The sequence below is a fragment of the Papaver somniferum genome, chromosome 11 (assembly GCF_003573695.1).
Source record: "Papaver somniferum cultivar HN1 chromosome 11, ASM357369v1, whole genome shotgun sequence".
Lineage (NCBI taxonomy): Eukaryota > Viridiplantae > Streptophyta > Magnoliopsida > Ranunculales > Papaveraceae > Papaver > Papaver somniferum.
This window is the reverse complement of record NC_039368.1, coordinates 105,402,244-105,410,139: the sequence shown is the minus strand read 5'-3', so window position 1 is coordinate 105,410,139 and position 7,896 is coordinate 105,402,244.

Below are 7,896 nucleotides of genomic sequence, written 5' to 3'. Positions count from 1 at the left end.
TAGAGTAAGCTTACACTATTCTTGATTTTTTTTTTGTCTGTATATTTGTGTAAACCAATACTATCGACAACTACGATTTTTTTATCTGTAAATTTGTGTATTTTTTTTTTGGTTTGACATAATTATTGGTTAACCAAAAACCATCGGGACAAACCGAAACCAACTGGAACCATTTGGAAACCGAACCAATGGTTAATGGATTGGTTTGGTTTAGATTTTTAGAAACCAATAATATTGGTTTCTGTTTTGGTTTGGCTAGAAACCGAACCAAAACCGACCATGAACAACCCTACTTCTGAGTGCGTTTAGGAACAATCAGAACCTTCTTCACATTACTCTCTTCTAGAATTCTCGGAAGAGAGTTGGATTGACTATTCTTTTGCAAGTTAGTATTTCTCCAATTGGGAGCATCGGATCTTGTCTTCGTCTTTACGAAGTTATCCTTTTGATAACCATCACGATTGTGAAAAGGATTCGTATGACGTTTATAGGTAAATATAGGTTTATCACAACACTGATTCCTTTGCCTAAAGGTTGGACAATTACAACCTGTAACGTTAAGGGGATTAGTCTTAACATGTGATCTTGGTTTCACAACTTCTTGTGATGCCCAAACAAGAACATCATGAAGTTTTTAATTCCTTATACGGAAACAACATCTCCTTTCCAGGTGACCTTTATTTCCGCAATAGTGGCAAACATAAGGAATGTTCCTACCTCGATCCATGTGTGCTGACTTTGGAGGTTGATAAACTTTGCTCTTTTGAACCTTAACTGCAGGTGAAGGTATTTCACTTTTGACATCAGTGGAAACCTTTTGTTGAGAAGAATCACTAGCCTTGACAAATTTTACCTCTCTGTTAATACTTAGAGCATCTATTCCCTTATATCCCAATCCTCATGTATCACGATAATTTTTGCTTTCTCCTAGCATAGTGGTTAATTTGCTTGAACTAGTATTGAACTTTTTCAAGTCATCTTCCAACATCTTGATTTTTATCAAGAGCAGCAGTTAAATCAGCCTCAATGCGTTTTTCTCAAGCGAGATAAACGCTTTCTCTGTCATCAAAACTAATTTGTTGAGAGTTAAACCTTGCTTCAGATTCTGCAAGTTTATCTTCCAACAAAAAGTGCTTTTGATAAAGATTATCACATTCAAGTGACTTCATACGTAGGTTTTCCTCAGAATCCTTGAGGATCGATTCGTAAGAACGATTCGAAAAATAAACACCTGCGTAACATCTTCTCAATTTCTTGTTTTGTCGACAGAGAGGAGTCAGCAGAGGTGAGACATGAGAAGTTCTAATCTTCTTCATATTCCACGAATCCAAAAACTTAACATACTCTGAGACTTCCTCATCAACATCTCTATTAATATCTGAATCACCTTCATCAGAAAATTCATCCAACTGTTCTTCTAGGAGAGTTTCCCAATCAGCATTATTTACATCAAGAGAATGTTTATATATTGACTTAGATGTGACGGTCTCAGGTGAATCCAAGCTTTTAGAATCATCTGGTAATTTCTGAACTGGTACGTTATTAGAGATAGACTCGTCCATAATCAGATCGCTACAAACACAAACTTATAAGGTCTTTAACGTGTTTGCCTGCTCTGATACCAATTGAAAAAGCGTGGGTCTAACAATACCACCCAATATTTCGCTTTGCAATCTGTATGGACTAACTCCAATATACTTTACTAGAGAATCAACTAGACAGTCAGACTCAATCTAGATTAAAGGATATTGAGGAGTTAATATCTCTCTCTTGATTTGATTTACTCGAGCTAATAGAATCAGCGAGTCTTTAATCAAATACAAGGAATAACTTGGATGGTACTAAAGACCAATATCCAAGTATCAATCAATGTAAATCAACAACCAAATGTTGGATATTCTAATTGATGATCTATAACGCACAACCTGTATTATTTCAATTATAAAGATAAACAATATAATGCGGAAATAGAAATAACACAGACACCAGAATTTTGTTAACGAGGAAACCGCAAATGCAGAAAAACCCCGGGACCTATTCCAGATTGAACACACACTGTATTATGCCGCTACAGACACTAGCCTACTCCAAGCTAACTTCGGACTGGACTGTAGTTGAACCCCAATCAATCTCCCACTGATCCAAGGTACAGTAATGCTCGTATGCCTCTGATCCTAGCAGAATACTGTGCACTTGATTCCCTTAGATGATCTCACCCACAACTAAGAGTTGCTACGATCCAAAATCGCAGGCTTTAACAATAAACAAATCTGTCTCACACAGACAAGTCTATCAAAGGAAAAATATGTCTCTCACAGATAAAACCTAAAGGTTTTGTTCCGTCTTTTGATAATAATCAAGGTGAACATGAACCAATTGATAATCCGGTCTTATATTCCCGAAGAACAGCCTAGATTAATCAATCACCTCAGAACAATCTTAATCGTATGGTAGCGAAACAAGATGTTGTGGAATCACAAACGATGAGACGAAGTGTTTGTGATTACTTTTTATATCTTGCCTATCAGAGATATCAATCTCAAGCCAATCAATCTGATTGTACTCGTATGATAGAAGATGCGAGATCAGATCACACAACTACGATAAAAGTAGTATCGGTCTGGCTTCACAATCCCAATAAAGTCTTTAAGTCGTTAACCAAGTTTGAAAAAACAAAACCAGAGGTTAAAGGAGAATCGACTCTAGCACGCAAACTAGTATCACATATAAGGTGTGGGGATTAGTTTTGCAGAGTTGCTAGATGATGAGTGCTAAAAAGTGCATATTTCTATATATTTTTCTTGGCATTTAACTCATCTTTTGTGCATTAATTCTACATTTTATCCCATATTCTGTATTTTCATTGTTTTCAAGAATAAATAATTTTCTTAATTAATTTTGCATTTTTAGGTACTAAATAAAGCCTGGTTATCTCACGGAGCAAAAAGAGCAAAGAAACGGAAAGACTCCCGCAGAAAGGCAGCGAAGAATGATGTTTGCAAGAGTCGGATCAATTACAAGTGGGCTTGAAGAGGAAGAATTTTTCTTAAAGAAGATATGGGCTTGGCATACCCAAGACCCTTACCCAAATCCATTTCCATTATCCATACCCATTTCCATGAGAGCCGTCAGATTGGATCCATCTCATCATCCAACGGTCGCCTCATCATTGTGCATCAAACTCCGAAGCTCCTGTCAAACACTATAGTACCTAACTCCATCTGAAGCCGTCAGTTTTGTTGTATCTCATCATCCAACAGTCGCTTCTATCGCGCCGTTGGATCATTCCATCACCTTTTCATCCTACGCTTTCGCTTCGCTGATCATCAACCTTTGATACACCCGCCTCACACCCTAGCATCAGAAACCTATACCCTCAACCAAACGAACCCTAATCCTATTTCCATCGATCTCTTCCCCTCTCTTCTTCCCAAATTCTCGTCTGCAACACCACCACCTCCACTGTCTCCTCTGCCGCAACCATTTCTATCACTGCCACCACCTCCATCAGCTCAGTCCTTCCCCCAAATCCCATCCCTCTACTAGCCTAGACATTTTACAAAACTCGCACCTCTTTCTCTGAACCCTAGGGTGTGGGATTTGTAAAACATCTCGAGCTAGTATTTCAGAGACGACAAGAGCAGCAGCATTAGCAGGAGGAAGAGAAGATAAGGCATGGGTCGAGCTGAATTCGCAAATGGGTGAGAGAAATTGAAAATCCCCAAATTTTAGGGTTTATAAATTAGGGATTTGATGTAAGCTATAAATAGAAACTGATGTAGAATGTTTAAACGGTTCTTGGGTCATCCTAGTTCCCCCTAATTGGGTTAATTTCATTTTTCAATCCAATGCATATCTTCTTCTTATCCACTGTTAATGTTTGTTGTGTGAATGTTCAATTGTTTGTTGTCTTGTGAATCTTCTACTGTTAGTCCTGTAATTCCCCTGTTTACTTATATGTTCTTGTTTTGAGTCTTAATGCTTGATAACATGAAAGCTCCTAACTCCAGCATGTTCTAATCCATCACTAGGGTGAGAAGACCCTTGAGCCAAATGGTTAGCCATTTGTGTTAGTCCCTGTTGAGCTCAAAACAGTTAGGTTAGTGACTTTCCAAGGGTTCACTGACTTGTGATTAGTGGTGCTTTAAACAGACCATTAATGCTAGGAGTCAGTGATAGTCTGAGGGATTAACAAAGCCATATTAGTTAGAGACCTAGACCCTAAGTGACATGTGATTGCCTATGCTTTAATCAGATAGGCAATGCTAGGGGTTAATCCAAGGACTTTAGGTAGTTAACTAGACACATGACAGGGATGTAACCAAGGTGAACTAGCTAGGTGAAGGAGAATTCTCATCCATCTTCATACACTTCCATCTTCAACTGTTTTGCTTGTTTTCTGTTTTCTTTCATTTATTTTACCTTCATTGCTCACTGTTTGTTTTCCCCTCATGCTCACAGTGGTGTCTTAACACCACAATCTTTACTTGTTTCACTCACTGTTTACTGCCCCCATTCAGCTCTCATACATCAGTCCATTCAGCTCCATGTTAGCTTAGGAAGCAGCTAGAGAAGTTAGAAAACAACATTTGCTCCCCATTTTCCCTGTGGACTTTCCCTTTCTTCCCATTCTAGCTACAATTGACCCTGTATACTTGCAGGTCAATTTGTAGGTTGTTTATAAAACCCACCAAGTTTTTGGCGCCGCTGCCGGGGACTTGGTGTCGTGTAGTGAAGTCTTTGCATTTTAGTATAAGCATTCAGTGCATCATAACTTGCATTTTCATCCTTGCATAATTTTTCATCTTTGCATCATTTTCCCTTGCTGTTCTTGTTGTTCTTGACAGATTCTGTTGAGCTTTCCAGGTGCTCCTGTTGCTGTGCTGTTGTGACTCTGTTTTGCTTGGCTAAGCCCTTGCTGCTGATTGAGTTGCAGCTGGGCCTGCCACTTGCTGCTACTTTCTTCCTCTTCCCTGTGCTGCTGGCCTGTGCAGCTTGCTTCTGTGCTGAACCTGTAGAGCTGCTGCTGCCAAGCCTGCAACATTGCCCCTGTTCAGCTACTGCTTGTGGTGCTGCTGAGCTGCTTCTCCTGCTGCTGCTGCCAAAGCCCAACTGGGCTGCTGGAGCTGCTGTTGCTGTGATCCAAAGCCCAACTGGTCTTTTGCAACCAAACTGAGCAGCTGGGCTGTGCTTAAGCAAGTAAGCCTAAACCCATTAAGAGAACCCAACCTGTGGGCTTCCATTTTTAATTTGTGGGCTTGTAATAATTTTTTCCATTTTTTTTTGTTGGGCTTGTAATTTAAGTTAACTTTTGGTTTTGTATTTGAGCTTAACTGTGAGATTGTCCCTATCAAATTTTTGGGTTTCAAAAACCCAACAAACAACCTAAACAAGTTTAACTGAACCTACCAACTCAGCTGGGCTTCGTTCGTTTCTGGGCTTGCTGAAGTCGTTAGTGGGCCGTGTACCCAAACTCTAGGCCGAAAGTTGGGCTCTGTTTCACAACAATTTTTCCAAAACCCAACAGTGGGCTTGGCCTTTTATCCCATAAAACCAAAGTTTTCAAAACCCAATAAACCAAAGTGTTTCCTTTTCCCATTAGGTCCAAATTTTCTAAAACCCATTAAAAACCAAATTTCTTTTCAAACCCGACAAAACCAAATGTTACCCATAAAAACCAAATTTTTCCCAAAAATCCAAACTCATTAAAAACCAAATTTTGGGCTTTGTAACATAGTTACTTAGCTTTTGAGCCAAATCATGTCTAGATCTTGGTCTACAGTTGGGGAATACAACAAATCCCTCAGAGAACTTGCGTATGGACATACTCCACGTTATGAACCTCCCATAGACCATGATGTCAATAGTTATAGGAATTATTATGGACATTTTCAAAGTCCCGAGCCTCAATACATGAACCCTAATGACTATTCACACATGCATCATTCACTACAACGTGAAAATGAACATTTTGCTAGTGCCTCACTCACACAATCATCACTGATCGATCAATTAGAAGCTCGAATCGCAGCTTTAGAAATGCAATCACATGAGGAATCTGTCACATCTAATTTTCTTAGGCGACCTGAAATCTATGCATGTCCCGCATGTGGTAGTTTAGACCACCCTGTTGAGAATTGTCATATTTTGCATAATTTTAGGCAATCTAGAGAAAATCCAAGGTATGAAATGCCCATAAATTGTGAGAATGGTAGTCATTGGGACCATAATCAATCCTTTGAGGGTTGCGATCAATATTTTGTAAACCCTAATGACCATGCACACATGTACCATTCACCACAATTTGAACATGAAGAATTTTGTACTCCCATGAATTTAGACTCCACCACAGAAGCTTTAAGACTCAGTAAGCAAAACTTTGATAGATCTACATCACGAATTCAGGCATATTTAGATCAGATTTTGCTTCACCTACAAAAGGAGGAAATTCATGAGGAAATGTATGTTGTCCCTAATGAAGTGTCTAGTCCCATTCATGTAAATGATGTTGAATATGAACCTAATTTAGAGGAACATGAATCGACTAATGACACCACCACTGTTAATGAGGACCAATATGCATGCTACCATGATGATGATTATGATGATTATGATGATATGTTAGAAGAACATGAAAATATTGTGGAACCTGTTGGTTCAATAACATATGGCTTCTCGCCCTCGACCTTCATGAATGTTGTTTTTTCTAATACTCATTGTAATTCATATGATTTTGATATTGACATGGGATTCGTACAATTATTCTGCGAAGATGAGCATGACATAGGAATAGTTGAATCTTCTGTAGACACTAATGTATATGCATGAAAATATATTTGATGTGTCTGATTCTCTACCTAGGTCACATTGTGATATTTTCCTGATTTGCCGATGCATGAGAATAATTTTTGATGATGATGACTGATTGTGATCTTGATTTTGTTTGATGATTGTGAGCATGTTGTGACACGTGTAGAAGACTTAGGAGATGTTGATGTGATTAGTAATGATGTGCCTATCGTCCTACATAAGTCACAATCTGATGGCCTTCCACCCAACCTAGATTTGGTTTGTACCCATATTGTCAAACCGACTTTTCTGAGAGTCCCTAATCTAGGTTTGGAACTGTGTGCTTCCCAAGTCCTCTTGGACTATTTTGCTTCTAAGTATAATACTTTGAGGAACCACAGTTGGAATTAGCATGTTTGCCCGTCCCTAGCACAGTTCACTTTGAGTTAGACCTTGTACATGATGAACCCCCAAAACTGCGAGATTTTGTTTCCAAAATTTTATCCGTTGAAAAATCCAGGTTTGGGGGTAGCTCATTTTGTTTCACTTGCGTTTATTTCCTGTTATATTTGTGTGAAGCTGTTGAAACCTCTACACTTTGTCTTTTGGGTTGATCCTCAACTCTTTAGATTGTTAGTGTATGGTGAATTTTTGTATATAATCCAGTAGATAAAATTTTTAAAACCTTTTGTTCCTTTTGTATATATTTTGCTAATCCAATATGATCTCGGCTGACATATGTTGGATTCTTGCCTTGAATAACGGAGTTCTAATCTTGCTTTCGCCGAAATCGGGTATTCTCTTTCCTTTTTCTCTACTCAACATGATCCTCTTCATATGTTGTATTATAATTTTGTTCATATTTTGAAACATTGAGGACAATGTTTAGTTTAGGTTTGGGGGTGAAAAGTAGATACTTTGATAATATGCCATAATTGAAAACAAGAACTCCTTCTTTTTGAAAAAAAAAATTAAAAAATCACAAAAATGGAGCTCATTTACCTTGAAATGTTGACTCTTGTGCAAATATGTATTTTTATTAGGAGTCTTAGTCTAGATATTTAGGCACCCTGATTCTAGCACAATTCACATAGTGATAAGAAGTTT